We start from the raw sequence: 16,655 nt of genomic DNA, 5'->3' as shown, positions 1-16,655 counted from the left end.
TAAGCATGTTTGCAAAGTATCATGAGAAAATACAGTTTAAGCAAGGAGATATAAGTTTAGCATTTCTAAAACCTAAGTTCCTAACTGAGCTAAATAAAATGGAAATAAAGTAAAGTTCTTTGAGGATTCTTACGTGCTCCACGCAATGTCCATCAGCACGACACCCTCATCGGAAAGTCAGAAAGCAGCAGCCAGCCCATCCCCAGGGCATGGACTTTTTATACCTTTCTATGCTAGCTAATCTAAGTAAAGGAAAATTTTCTGCAAATGACGAGATCTTATTGGACGGAGGGTGACAAGTGACATGTCACCTACATTTCAAAACTTCCATTCGGTCATATTCTTTGGGACCATTGTCTTTCTTGTACGAGTTCCAACACATCCTTGGTTTGCAACAAATTAGAACAAGAGTTCATACTGACTCCATTGCACTTCCGCGGATGCCAACATAGTAAAGTTCTTTTCTACCGGTTTCTGACCTTGGCCACGTCCGCCAGAATAATGACAGCACATCATCTTTGCTGAATGAACGCAACTTTGATGGAAAGCTTTTTCTTTCTCAGAGACATCTCGTGCTCCTTGCAGAATTAAATTCATCGTTTAGCAAACTCGAGCAAACTAGGCCCAAAAGCAGGCAACTTATTTTTCTAGTATAAAACAAACACAAGGAAAGTATTAATGTAAGAATTGTCATTTATTCTGTATCCACCCTTCATTTACTAATTGATTAACCCACCCAATTAGTCTAACATTACCTAGCATCAAGCAACATATAAGCAGCATTTTATATCTACCAATCTTCATGAATCCATGAAACCTTATGTGCACCTAGAATAGTAGAAATGACATCACATAAACAAGGAAAGCAAAATAAGCACATGCTCTTTAAAATCTGCTGCAGTTTAGTATGACAAAAACGAAAACGACAAATTATTTTATTATTCCTGCACGAACAAAAAGATGCAACATTTATGCACGTTTATGAGCACACATGTTACCAACCCCATATGTAAAGTTTAATCTAGGTTGTGTTAGCAAAACAAACCACAAAACGTTAATATTATTATTTATGTTATGGAAATGTGACTTCACGAGTTTAAACAGAATTCTGTTTTCTATCTCGCTCCATCACCATCAAACGTTCCAAAAAAGAAACCTGCATGTCCAAGAACATTACCATCACCTTTGCTAACCCAGAATCCATTATGCCTCTGGACCGAACCACAGCCGGACCATCTCAAGATATGGCATGAATCAATACTCATGCAGCTTCCAATGGTCTCCAAGGCTGCAACATCTGCTCCTGGAATGTGTTCGAGCTTAACACAAAACTTGAAGATCCAGGCTTCATGGAATTCATTTTAAAGTATAAAATTCTTCTCTTCCAGGAAACCTGGATGATTAATCCTACTCCCATAACTGGATACAAGGAATTTCAGTGCCCCGCCAAAAAGGCAGGAAAACTAGGGAGAGCCAAAGGAGGGCTTTCAACGTTTGTCTCAACCGATATTCCATGGCAAGTATCAACAATAGAACTCGAGTTTTCTTGGCTGCAATGTGTCAAACTTGAAGCCCCGCCTCTAACATGTTTGCTGATACTCAATATCTATATTCATCCATCGTTCAGTCGGAAAAAGATATGCGTAGACCATCTATTAGCAACAATGACAACCTTAAAACTTGCCTATTGGGAAACAAATATCATCCTGTCTGGGGACTTTAATATGAACTTACTTAAAGCCATTGACTAGCACACACACGCACCGAAACTACGAGAGTCGCTCGGCAAGAGATGTGCGGCCAGTCTGTCGGACCTTTCAATGTGAATGCTAAACGGGAGCAGCCCGACAGACTGTCCAGCTGCACACACCAGGATTACTCACAAATATGCCTCAACAATAGTCTACACTTTCACGGATCAAGAGCTTTTCCCCTTTATGTTATGTTATGTTATTTTCATTTGTACCGCGCACAGTTGCCCCAGCAAAGGGGCGTCCTGGCGCTTTGAGAAGGTAAACACAACACAGCATTAAAAGCGGGCACAAAAGAGAAGAGACACAACATATGAGCTAAACAAATAAAAAGGTCTTGATAGCCCGTCTAAACTGAAGGAGCTCATCGATGGCCCGGATTTGTGGAGGAAGAGAATTCCACCAGCTCGCTGCCAGGACTCGAAAGGAGCGGCCACCAATTCTGCTCAACCACTGCTAAGTTCTGGCCTAGCAATCTAAGAGTGCGAGAGGGGACATAGGGGATCAGCAGTTTCTCCAAGATTTGTGGGGAAGTACCCTTGAGGATTTTAAATGCAAGGCAGAGAACCTTGAATCTAATCCTCTGCTGCACAGGGAGCCAGTGGAGAGAGCGCAGGGCATTGGACACCGAGCACCGCCTAGGCAGAACTGTCACCAGTCGGGCCGCAGCGTTTTGAACCCGCTGGAGCCGCAGAAATTCTGACTGGTTAACCCCCGCCAGTAGGGAGCTGGCATAGTCCAGCCTGGACAGCACTGATGCTTGGACCACCAGCTGTCTTGTGGGTGCATCAAAGAATTTGAGGATGGGTCGAAGTCCTCTGATGATGCCATAGCAAGAAGCCGCCACCTTCTTGGTATGACAGATGAAACTCAGAGAAGGATCAAGCCACACCCCCAGGTTTTTTATCTCTGCCGCTGGGAGGGGAGTCACACCCAACTCCGAAGGCCACCATTTGTCACCCCACAAAGCCACCTGTTTACCAACCACCATAATCTCCGTCTTCTTAGTGTTTAACTGGAGACAGTTGGAATTCATCCAGTTAGCCACTTCCCGCAGACCATCACAGAACCTGGGAGCCTCCAGGTCTGAGTCCTCACTCAGTGTGACAGCCAGCTGCGTGTCATCTGCGTAAGAGACCATGGTCAGGCCCCACCGCTTGACGACCGCAGCCAACGGTCTCACATACAGATTGAAAAGGGTGGGACTCAGTGATGACCCCTGTGGGATTCCCTGGTCTAACGGGTAGGATGACGACTTACCAGGCGGGATCGCCACCTGGAATGACCTATCCGTAAGGAAGGATCGAAGCCAGTGCAAGGCGGAGCCAGAAACGCCCACCTCCTCAAGACGCCGAATCAGAATCCCGAGCGAGACCGCGTCGAAGGCGGCACTGAGATCTAATAACAATAGTGCCGCCGTCCGACCGGAATCCAGCACGGAACGCAGATGCTCGATATCTAGCGAAGGGCCGTCTCCGTGCTGTGACCCGCACGGAACCCGTTCTGGGTAGGGTCGAGAATGTTAAGCCTACCAAGATGGTCTGTAAGAGTGGCATTCACATGGGCCTCCGCTATTTTCGTGGCCCAAGGGAGAAGGGAGATAGGGCGGTAGCTTTCAGGTTTAAGGGGGTCAAGGGTCGCCTTCTTCAGAATTGGCATGACTACTGCCTGCTTCCATCTGACGGGAACCACTCCAGAAGAGAGGGACAGGTTGATCAAGGACAGCACCGGGGTACGGCAAACCGGCGCCAGGGTCTTGAGTTGGGCCGGTTTCAGTGGGTCTGCCGGAGATCCAGACTTGATTTTGGCGCTGAGAGAGTCAAACACCTCCAGAGATAAGGGGGGTAAGATAGAAAGACATTCCCCCTTACCTAAGGTGCGACCAACCTGCTCTAGCATCAGGGAACCCGTTGGAAAAGTGCGATAGATGGCTTGCACTTTTTCATGGAAGAAAGAGGCCAAACCCTCACAATGTGAGTCCGAGCATATTTCCACTGCAGTTGCTCTCTTCGCAATCAGGTCCTTTAATACTTTGAAAATAAGTTTCGATGGATTGGCAGAATTCTGAAACTGTTGAGCATAAAAGGAAGCGCGAGTTTGACACACTGCCCTGTGGTAGATCTTGACCTTGGCCAGATAACATATCTTCAGATCTGGGTCGTACGACTTCCTCCATAATCTTTCGGCCTGTCTACAGGCCCTCTTAAGAGATGCCAAGGAAGTGTCATACCAAGGACTCGGCTCCTTCCGATGACACTTGGACCAACACATAGGAATCGGAGAATCGAGGGCACCAGATATCCACTCACAGAAGGAGTCGTATCCACAATCAACCTCGGTGAGCGGACCTAAAGGAACCTCCTCGAGCAGATGGTAAAAATCCTCCAGTCTTAATTTGTTCCAGTGTCGTTTAAGAACAAGTCTGTCCTGAGATAGAAAAAGACGAATTTCCAAATATTGGATAGGACTGAAAGCGACCACGAACTGCAAACATTCACGTTACTAATTAATACAGACTACGCAGAGCCATCCAGAGTATTATCACACCAAACACACTGCTTTAACTTAAAACGTCTGGTCTGGAAACCAGATTCGATTAACGACATCATGGGGACATGTACCAACCTCTTAAAAAAGACTTCAAACAGTACCCATTAACACTCAGGCATGGAAGTGCTTTATCCTAGAATTAAATCAAAAATTTTGCAAGCAGGCCATAGGGAAAAAAGCCAAAAGTCATCAAGGGGCTGAATGGTTCAAAAAACACCTCAGGAAGCAAAAACAACAATTGAACAAACTCCTGAGGAGATTACGCACTCAGTGCTCTGCCCCCTCCCAGGACCTCCTGCAACTCATCGCCAAAGTCAGAAAAGACCTAAAACAAGACATCAAGGTAGCTAAAAAAGCATTCCAAGAACAACTATGGGCCAAACTCCACCATTCTACCAAACAAAGGGACTCAAGGCAGTTCTGGTCAATAATTAACCAGTTAGAAAACGGCAGGTACCGGCACCACAATTCTGACATCAAGGAAGACTCCTGGAGTGCCCACATTGTTTATCTATGCAACGACATGTCAATGGTTTGTCCCGTAACTCACGGCCTGGAATCTGGCGAGAAGCTAACTGTTGTAGATCATACCAGAACGACCCCCAAACCCGAAGCATTCGAATACTCTCTGCAAATCTGGAAGGAACAAGTATTAAAACTCATTAAAAAACTAAGACCCGAGGGAGCCCCATGACCCAACGGGTTGCCAAATGCCTTGTTTCGGTACAACCCTCCATTCTGGTCAGATCTCCTCACGACACTTTTTTCTTCAATTTTAGCTTCTTCCACTATCCCAGAATCTTGGAGGGGCAGTATTTTAAATCCACTACAGAAGTCGGGTCCCCGCTCTGACCCCTCCAACTACCGTTTGATAGCCTTAATAGATGTGGAGGCCAAAATATATGCATCAAACTTGCTGGCTAACCTGGAGGACTGGGTCGGAAGCAGTAACCTCATCCCCTATACCCAAACAGGATTCAGGGCAGGGATGGGCACACTCACGAACATCTCTGCGGTTACCCTGCTAGCCAACCAAGCTCTCGCAAAGTTCAGGCCTCTGTATGCTTGCTTCATAGACCTGAAAGCAGCCTTCGACAAAGTCCCAAGAGCCAAGCTATGGGTAAAAATGCACAACTGGGGTGTTCCAACCAAACTCCTGGACGCCATAATAAACTTGTATTCCCAGATGTGGGTTCAAGTCAGGAAAGGCGACGGGCACAGCATACCCAAAAAGATTCAAACCCTTAACGGGCTAAAACAAGGGTGTGAGCTGGCATCCTGCCTCTTCAACATCTATATCGCCGACCTAGATAACCAACTACGGTCAATTCCATCAGACCCCCAAAACTGGGTAACGTCCCTACACCCAGTCTTCAATACGCGGACGACATTGTGCTCCTCGCTCTAACACCAGTAGGCCTGCAGCGACTCATCACCAAACTAGGAGCTTATACCACCAATGCCCAATTAACCATCAACCATCAAAAAACAAAAGTGATGTGTTTTGCCAGAAGAGTTAAATCCAAGGCTCATCGCAAATTTACCTGGCACTTGGACGGGCAACCCCTGTCCCCAGTAGACTCCTATAAATATTTAGGTTTCACTATAGACTGTAACCTCAACTTCAATTTACAACTGGGGCAAGGCCGTACCAGAGCTAAACAACTGCAGTGCCTTAAAAAAAAAACTCACGGGGTGCTCTACAGGCCATTTGCTTAAAGCCATTTCAGCAAAATTTTTACCCTCAATTTCATACGGCTTGGAAATTTGAAAACACGAAAGACGTCATCACCTTAAACTCAGCACAATCAACTCTCTTTAAGGCCCTGTTCTCAATCCCCCGACACATTTCACCATCCCAAATTCGTCTTGAGTACGGCCTGAGAAACCAGACCCCCGACAGACAAGGGGCATTAGCGAAATACTACTGGAGAATGAGGGACGCAGAGGATAACACCTTAGCACACCACTGCTGGAAGGAAATTGAAACCCAGGCTAAGTAATTCAACGTTCAGTGTTCTGAAAGACTCCCTCGCGGCACTGCAAGTCGAGGAGGCCTGGTTTACCCTCCCCACTTACTCCAGTTTCAAAATCGTAGTTAACAACGCAATTAAAAGGACCTCCCTATTAATGGACAAAACAGCTGTCTCAAAAAAAAAAACACGCCTGGACCGTGATTCAAGGTTATCAGCGGCTGAAACCTTAACCATATTTACTTGATCATTTCTCCCAGGAGAGAAAACAGTACTTAAAGCTATTGCGGCTGGGGTCATTTCCATCAAGAGATCTGACACCAAAATGGAAATACCCCAGGCAATCCAAGGAATGTCGCTTATGCGGAGGTCGGGACGAGTCCCTTTTACACTTGCTATGCATATGCCCCTCCCTGGCAGCTACCCGAAGAACGGTCCTCCGGGAAGCCTTAAGGAAGGAAGAAATACGGACATGCAAAGCTGCTGTCATCCAATGCCTTGGGGGGTCATCAATCCAACTGTCCTGTAGAGCAATATCATTTCTAAAAATTGCAGCAAGAGAGCTGGATAAAAAGGAAATCATTCACTAATTTAATTAGTTCAACGGCATTGTCTTAATGTTTTAAATTCTTCTGTTTTAAAATTCAAACTGTATTTTTATTTAAGGTGTTTCCCCACCCTTTTATGATTTTTTTTATTGAAATCAAATAAAAGTATTCATGACTGACTGACAGTCTTGAACCAGGCTGATGTTCACATGGATTTGCTGAAATTCATGCAACCGTTGTTGTAAAGTTTGATGTATGTCCTGAGATGGATCCATGACTACCTACTGATGCTGACACCTAGTGTCACAAACAGTCAACAGCTAGACAAAGTAATCTGAGAAACTTTGCAGCAGCCACAATGCCAACCTACACAATCCAGTACAAAAGCCGGGCTGAAGACGGCTGGAATGCCAAAAACCGGTCCTCGGAAGCTTATTTCCGGTCCAGGGAAGACATGGCTTGGCAGTTCGGGCTGGACTGTTCCCATGAGGCACAGGGTCAGACTGATTTGCATATAGCCATATCTGAACTGGGGTGGCAGAGTGGGCTAAAGAACGGTGATGGATTAACCCAGATCTTTTGACTGGGTGTGAGTGTTTGATTGATTCAGATGCTCCGTCCATCATCACCGCCTTTTGTACCGCTTTTGGCCACCATAAGTGTGGCAGGGTATGCTCAGACGTGAGTCCCTTGCTCACTTTGCACTGGATTCAAGCAAGCCGGGCTAAAGACGGCTGGAATGCCAGAAACCGGTCCTCGGAAGCCTGTTTCCGGTCCAGGGAAGACATGGCTTGGCAGTTCGGGCTGGACTGTTCCCATGAGGCACAGGGTCAGACTGATTTGCATATAGCCATGTCTGAACCTGGGTGGCAGAGTGGGCTAAAGAACGGTGATGGATTAAACCCAGATCTTTTGACTGGGTGTGAGTGTTTGATTGATTCAGATGCTCCGTCCATCACCACCCCCTTTTGTACCGCTTTTGGCCGCCATAAGTGTGGCAGGGTATGCTCAGACGTGAGTCCCTTGCTCACTTTGCCACTGGATTCAAGCAAGCCGGGCTGAAGACGGCTGGAATGCCAGAAACCGGTCCTCGGAAGCTTGTTTCCGGTCCAGGGAAGACATGGCTTGGCAGTTCGGGCTGGACTGTTCCCATGAGGCACAGGGTCAGACTGATTTGCATATAGCTATGTCTGAACTGGGGTGGCAGAGTGGGCTAAAGAACGGTGATGGATTAAACCCAGATCTTTTGACTGGGTGTGAGTGTTTGATTGATTCAGATGCTCCGTCCACCACCACCCCCTTTTGTACCGCTTTTGGCCACCATAAGTGTGGCAGGGTATGCTCAGACGTGAGTCCCTTGCTCACTTTGCCACTGGATTCAAGCAAGCCGGGCTTAAGATGGCTGGAATGCCAGAAACCGGTCCTCGGAAGCTTGTTTCCAGTCCTGGGAAGACATGGCTTGGCAGTTCGGGCTGGACTGTTCCCATGAGGCAGAGGGTCAGACTGATTTGCATATAGCCATGTCTGAACTGGGGTGGCAGAGTGGGCTAAAGAACGGTGATGGATTAAACCCAGATCTTTTGACTGGGTGTGAGTGTTTGATTGATTCAGATGCTCCGTCCATCACCACCCCTTTTGTACAACCTACACAATCCAGGCACATGAAAGGTGGCTAGAGCATTCTATAGTTGGTCAGAGAAGAGGAAAAAATAATCAGAAATAATCTCATAGGAAATCTTGCTGCTCTTGAGTAAAGATGTATAAAGAAGCAGGATATTGTGCAAGGCTCCAAACTGTCCCAGAATCAGGGCAAAGAACAGAGCCAGCAAGGAACTTCAGAAAGCCAGGACTCCACCAGAAATCTTTCTGCTGAAAATCTGAACAGAATTCAGGGACAACAATTATAGCAGGTGAGTCTTGAATGTGGTAAAAAGAAGACTTCAACAAACCCACTCCCAGTACAAGCTCCCTCATGTATGATCCAAACAGGTGCCATATTGAATTTGAAACCTGCAAAGAAAAAATACAAGAGTGATTACCATATTTGACTGAGAACTATATGAAGAATGTCAAATCTCAATGCAGACCCAGAGAATATAATGGAGAGAATTCTGAGCTAATTCCCTATATTCCATGCTGGCGTAAGGCAGCCAATGTGAATGAGAAAGTAGGTCAATAATGCAATCTTCTTGCAACACAACAGGACCATATATTTATATGCTACCTTCTTGCACAGATTAAGTAAAGCCAATGCCACCTCCTAATGGCGCACTCCAGCTACCAGGGACCATATTACATATATGGCATACTTTCCCTGTTTGTCTCACCTTAAGTAGGTACACCGTATGTAGACAGGGAAAGTGTGCCGTATTACCCTGAATGCACTGCCACCCGAGCAGCTGCAAACTTGTGCTCCTTTAAGACCATCTTTACTGCAATTTAAAGCGGGGAGAGAGATCACCTGATGGATCACTGACATAATATCGAATTCACAAATATAGAATTACGAAAATATCGAAGAAAAAATATAGAATGGAAAAATATCAAATTCCTATCTACAAACAGGTAAGTACAAAAATATCGAATCAAAAATATAGGGGCAGATTTATCAAGTGTTTTGCATGTCGCAAATGCTATGAATCGCATTTTCGCAGCGTTTGCGACATCAAAAAATGCAATTGTATCAAAGAATTCGCATCGCATAATAAGAATTCGCATTTTTTGCGAATTCTTAGTGTGCGAGAAGTGTTTAATCGCAGAATAAATAGCGATTACCAATTTTGCATGTCCCTAAGTTAGCGAAAATCGCAATTAAGAAATCGCAAGCTAAGAAATCGCAACAGTATGTAAGAAAATATCGCAAATAGCGAATTCTCAAAAATCGCATTTTAAGAAATCTCTATTAACACCAAGTAGAAGTAGGTGGTAAAAAATAAGGTATAAAAAGGCTCCCAGAATGCATCCTCTTACTTTTCAAAATGGCGGGACTGTACCTGATTGCCAGGAGGCTGTGCATTCAAGCTCTTGCCCAGAGAAGACAAAGACAGGAGAGAATCTTCAGAATACGCATTACGCTGTTCCAGCAGACTCAGGAGGAGATCTATGAAAAAAACAGGCTACATCCTCTTACCATTTTTGACCTGATAAATGAATTGGAACCTTTTTTGGCACATCCAACAGGCAGAACACAATCAATACCAACACATGTGCAGGTATTGTGCTCACTGCACCTTTTGGCTTCTGGCTCATTTCAAAGAGTAATTGCAGAGGTTGGTGGAGTGTCACAGAGTGCCCTATCACGTTTCCTTCATTGTTAGAAAGGCGATCCCGGGGGAGGCAGAAGATGTCTGACTGACCACCCCTAGGTCCACCCCTCCTTCTGGAAGTGGCCGAGCGTTGTCGAGAGGCTTCCTGGGTGAGGGTCCTCTCCTAGAATCGTAACAGAAGAGCAATCACACCACTACAAATGGACACCACACAAGAGGATAAGTTCTTAGGCTTTATCAGTAATCAAGGTCGGTTATCTTCTGCAAAATGTACAAGCGGATCGAGGGATCTGTAAAGTCTCATAACAGGGAACAGGGTAGCGGGACAGTCTCAGTACTTGTGGGGTGTAGGGATACCCTGCGCACAGCTCTCAATCCTCGAGCTGGGGGGTTCCGAAAGGTCGAGCCGCTGCAGCGCCAGCAGGACTCCAAAGATGGTTTTGACGAAGTGGGGCCGCGGCAGTGCCAGCAGGCTTCAAGGCAGATTCGGCGAGGATGGGCCGCGGCAGCGCCAGCAGGATCCCAAGATGGTTTCAGCGAAGGTGGGCCGCGGCAGCACCAGCAGGACTCCAAGATGGTTTCAGCGAAGGTGGGCCGCGGCAGTGCCAGCAGGACTCCAAGATGGTTTCAGCGAAGGTGGGCCGCGGCAGCGCCAGCAGGACCCCAAGATGGTTTCAGCGAAGGTGTGCCGCGGCAGCGCCAGCAGGACTCCAACCAGGGGTTCGAGGTTCGGGGTAGTGAGTTCTTCTCGGGGTCAGCCGCGACAGCGTCAGCAGGGCTCTCGACTCCAGGATACAACTGCCGTCATAATCCAGGGCTAGCCCAGATATAGGACTGGAGTCCTTTGATGCCCGTACCCTCGCGCCTGGGGGTCAGAGGGGCCGGGATGGTGGTGTCCAGACACCCAGCAGGGGGGGGGGGAGCCAGCACCCAGGGAGGCCGGAGGGCGATCGATACCAAATGCTCTGATCATGCCCCAATCTCTCACAATATTGGTCAGCCGAATGGTGCCTTTAAGCCAACCCTAGCAGCAGTGTTTTCCCCTCTCAACTAAACTGGTTATTTTACCTGACACTTTGGAGCTAGAGAACTCCACCTCACATTGGTGTAGGTGGATGTCTACTGCTTTTTTGGTGGCAAAAATCTTTATACATCAACACTGGAATACATATGTGGTTCTCTCTCAAGGTGAATGAACCACTGAACTTGTTTGCTTTGCAGGATATGAGTGAATTATGCAAAGACATTTAGATTAGGTCTCCATGTTCAAACAAATCTAGGGGACTCTTCATAGTGACATGCACAACATTGGCAGTCAGGAGATCATGCTAACTCACGTATATGTAGTAACTCTTCCCTCCACCCTAATGCCACAAGTCCAATGCCCTAAATGTAGTGTCCCGTTTTTATGATTTCTTTTTCCCTTATCCCATTCCCTCCTCTTTAATCAGTTCACAGGGGAGATCCTGATATTTTTATTATAGGCCTAGATTGAGGAAAGTACAGATATCATGACTGAGACTCCCTTCTCCATTTTGTATAGTAAGGATGATAATCTGGAAAATGCTGGTTGCCTCAGAGGTTCACAAATCAATGTATACTGGAGGAAAGTTAAATATATGCGACTGAACTCGTAGTCAACTTTATTTCCTTGTTAGAGTAAACCTGGAAAATGTCCCTGGAGCTTGTTGGAGAATAGGAAAGAGTACTGGACTCCTCTTTTATATGCTTACACACATTTCATAGGATTTAGTTAAAGATATACCATTCTTTGTATTACGGTTTCACATTGCTCATGACCGAATGTGTACACTCTGCATCCAACAATGTAAACAAGTATTTCTTTGCAAGAAGAACTAAAAATAAAATAAAGTGTTCAAAAAATAAATATCTTAGTGATGGCTTAAAGGGGCAGAGTACTTCCATCATCAGACCTCAAAGGCAGCTAAAGGGACATTTCTAAACTATGCCTTGCAGAAGTGACGTCTCAGGTTCCCTAAGCTACAATGTCAATACATGAAGCAATTGAAGATAGTGGTATATTTGTGAAGCATTAGTCCCTGATTCCTGTCACATCTAGGAAAAGGTCACAGGAAATTATGACTATTACTGGCTTCCAGATTAGAGACTCCCATAATGTCCTATCTCCAAACTTTCTCCCCTGAAGCTACTTTGAGGCAGACGTGTAGCAGTCCATAGTGGGTTTTCTTTCATCAATTGATTCCTCCACCCCAATACATTCAAGAAGTGTCTCCACATCTGGAGAACCACTGCGATAGTAGGGAGCATGCCCCCCAGAGGGCACCACTGATAGACAGCATGAAGTGGCAAATGACCACTGGATGTTGATAGCTGAATCAGAGCCAATAATAAAACGTTACAAACTGGATGCTCAGTCATTCCTAGACCTCTATCAAGTGCTGCTTTAAAGCATGTTGTCATGGATACTTTTATGATATGCTTATCTCAAATAAAAGCTTTCATTTTTTAAAACACTTATAAGACGAATATCAGGAATGTTCTATATGGATAATTTTGCATGTTGTAAAGCATTCCAGAAGACCTGTCATTTTGAAAAGGGTAGTTTCTTCTCTGAGGGACATTGGCAAAAGGCGGTAAGTGTGGTCAGATTAAATTTGGTACAAAATATCAGCTATATACGTCTGTAAGTGTCAGACGCCTTCGGATGAGGTCATACGACAAGACCCTGAGGAACAGTCCATCATATCAAGCCTGACAAGTCTCCAATCACACCCAAAATATGTTGGGCCTGCGGTCGTGACTGACCATATTTGAATGAATGCCTCAACATTAATTTATATAGAGCAACAGTTGTCCAAGTGAAACTATCAAGGTGCTGAGGAGTCCGCCTACTAAGAGACAGTCAGGATGATTTATTTAGGAAAAGTCATGTTTTAACCGGTTATTTTACAATATGTTTCCGAGGGCACCTGACATAGTGAGTGAGGTAGGGCCTTCCACTGTTTTGCAATTGAGTAAATAGGAGAGCAATTCCCAAGACTAACACGAGTGCCTTGAAAGAGTACATAATTCCTCGTAAAACATGATTGCCTGTCACCCTGTGGCGCAATGGGACTCTTGAAGGCCCAGAGAGGCGCAGGGACTGAAGGCCACTGTGATACTGACAGCACCTAGCCTCACAGAGAGGAGGACTCCGACTCTGTGACCTATCTTGTCTCACAACACAATGGGGATGGCTCTGCAGTATCACTGAGCCAAGTATTAAAGGTGTTTAACAAGTCCTGAGAAGTTCTGGAACACAAGAAAGACAAGATGGCCCTGGATTGTGGACAACTTCACAACGACTATCTCAAGCTGTCCACTAAGGTCAAGCACCATCATGAAGTAGTTGATGATCGCAAACCAGTCAGGCCTGCAAAATACTGAAGGACATACAGCTAGATTCATCAACGTAAAATCGGCTCGCAAAGGGCCAGATTCTGAGAATCTGGCCCTTTGCGAGCGCAATTTTTGCATTTTTGCATTTTTGCATTTGGGATTCATCATCCCAAATGCAAAAATCGCTAATCGCGAAATCGCATATTTGCAAGGAATTGCATTTAAGGAATCTCTATTTGAGATTCCTTAAATGCAATTCATTAACCATTTTTTATTTGCGAATTTGCTATTTCTGGCTGCTATTTACCACGAAGTCTGACTTCGTGGTAAATTGCGAAAACTTAGAAAAATGCACTTTAGTGCATTTTTCTAAGTGGTATGTGACACACACACATGTCCTTTGGACATGTGTGTGCGCAATATCAGGCTACATTTACATTTCAGGGGTGCTACAGGGTGTCCTTTGGACACCCCTGGCACCCTTGAAATCGCATCCTTATTTGCGATTAGCAAATTGCTAATCGCAAATAAGGAATGACTCCCCATTCATTAAATTACATGATTACATGAATCCCGTTTTGCAAGTCCTTAATAGCGATTCCTTAATAATCGCTATTAAGGACTCGCAAAACGGGACAATGATGAATCTAGGGAATCTAGGGGATAGTCACAGGAACAACATCAGAAAACTTGAACTACCTCAAAATACTGAGAGTATGGATATGGTGGCATATTTCAAGAGCTGGCTTTTGGAAGAAGTGGTGCCAAAGGGCCTCTCCAACTTCTTTGCCCTAGAGAGAGTGCATAGAGTGCCCGTAAAGCCCTCACCTCCTGGTACATGGCCCAGAACTGTGGTGGTGCGCCTAATACAGTACAGAGACAAAGACCTCATAGTGCAGCACTCCATCATTTTGGGCGACTTCCATGTGGACCATGTCAATGTGGTGATTTTCCTGGACTACACCATGGAGGTACACTGCATAAAAGCCTCTTTCTTAGAGGTTAGGAAAGCGCTGCGAGAGGTGGACCTATGATATGCGCCATTGGTCCCTACCAGGCTCAAGAACATGGTGGACAATCCTGTATCAATCCTCGACAATCCTGAATGTGACTGGAAATGACTAGAATGCCATTGGGCTGGTCCGAGTACTGCTGACTAAAACAGGCCAGCACCACTGAAACACAGACAGAGGGGATGCAGAGACGGGGCATGATGGCCACCCAGAGACCAGGTGGAGAGGGTGAGGTTAGTGGCACTAGAGATGGAGAACACTTTCGGAATGCTATCACAGCAGATGACAAACGCCCTTGTAACGCCCTGAACCATATGCACAGTGGAGTCAAGTGCTTATAACCCTCCTGCTGTAGGTCTATAAATAATGCTTCACAGCTGATTTTCAATGCTCATACAAATGCACTTAGTGCAACACCAAAAGCCAGGGCCATAACTTAGGGGGCTGTTTGGGGTGTTACACCCCCCAAAAAATATATTCTGTAGTAAATAGTTACAAGGGCTTTCAGTCGGGTAATTTGTAGGGCCTGTCGGATTTCACCTGGGATTTGTTCATGCACACAGTGACAAAAACACACACTCTCTCTCTCCTCTATGTGTTGAAGCCCTTGTTGATTAGTGTGAAAAACATTGTGTTTTAAGTACCCCTAACAATCTGCACTGCTCTCTCTTTCCACTGCCCCTTAAGCCCTCTTCATGTAACGTGAATATTGGGTAATCGTAAGATTACCAATACGTGGAGCCAGCATGTCACTTGAAGCCTGGTATCGAGCAACACAAATAAGCAGAACACTGAAATACAATGTAAGACTGCTAGAACATTTATTGTTTTTCAAAAAAACAATAAACGCAAGTAAAAATAACACAAGGAGCATCGCAGTTGAGCGTCTTGCCCAATAACAAAGGGAGAGCACCCGAGTGACACGCAAACCCCTGCTGGGGTTTTTGATACAGAAGTCGTACGTCTGCAATCTGAATCCTTTCAAATTTTGTGCATTGCTTGGAATGCAACTTTCAATACAATTCCATGTCCAGTAAATTTGCATTATTTGTGATCATACTTTTGGGCTGATTCACGAGAGCACTTATGAGTGAATGAAGCAGGGGGGGCGCCTCCCATATGGTGGAAGAGGGTCGCCCCACTGATGGAGCCAGCAGACAGATGTGAAGTAAAATACTAATAAAGCAATTAATAAAACTGTTTTATTATCATTTTATTTTACTCTGGGAGCCACAGTCGAGTCTTGAGGGCTAGGCCATCAGCAGCAGGAGGAGTGGTGGGCAAAGGGCACTGTAAGTGCACATGTCAGTTAGGCTGGCCATCTTTGGACGGCCAAATCAACTTGCACACTTGGATATTTCCGAGGCTGGTGCTTGGAGATATCAGCAGTGCTCAGGAGCACAGGTTCTGAGTCCCTGCGGGAACATATATGCAGCCCGCTCTGCCCAATCCCTATGCTTCTCTCATGCTGGGTAATACCGGCATGAGAGTAACGTCTGGATTGGCGCAGAGGAGTCTGGGAGCCTGTGTGAGCATCTTCGGAGCTGAAGAGGCAGTGAGGCAGCGCACGTCAGGCTGCGGGTAAGTTTTGTTTTTATTTTTTGTCCTCCGCACTGCCACAACGATTTTCCCAGGTAGTGGCGACCACTGAAAGGGAGTAGTACCACAGGAGTGCTCTTTTATGTACTCTTACATGGATTTGTGAATCAGCCCTCAAATGTCCAATTCATAATTGATAACATTTTAAAAAAGGCACAGTCCTACCTATTTGTACTACATGCATATTAATACACTTTAAATATTCCCTTTTTCTTCCCATTTTAGATGTTTTGGGGTGAATTCACAGAAGCCTGTACAAGTACATAAAGTAGTAGTACAAATGTATTCAGTTTCAACATGCACTTCCAGCAAACCTGTCTCAGTGCTAGGGGACCGTACTTCAGTATCCCTGCAGTGTTGAGTAACCTTCGACTCAACGCAGCTTTGTCCTCTGGCAAGCTTCAGATTTTCTTCGGACATATGGACAGAAGAATCTTTTCTTTATAAACTAAAATAATCCAAGTTTGTCATATTGTGGTGTTCCTTTTAGATTTGTTATTGTCTGTTAATATAGTTAAAGAACTCAATTCAGACATTGGCCTGACTGATGTACTTGTCTAGTAAAAATGCAGGGTTTCTACGGTTATTTTGCTAT

This window comes from Lissotriton helveticus, chromosome 6 (assembly GCF_964261635.1).
Source record: "Lissotriton helveticus chromosome 6, aLisHel1.1, whole genome shotgun sequence".
Classification (NCBI taxonomy): Eukaryota; Metazoa; Chordata; class Amphibia; order Caudata; family Salamandridae; genus Lissotriton; species Lissotriton helveticus.
This window is presented reverse-complemented; position numbering follows the sequence as displayed.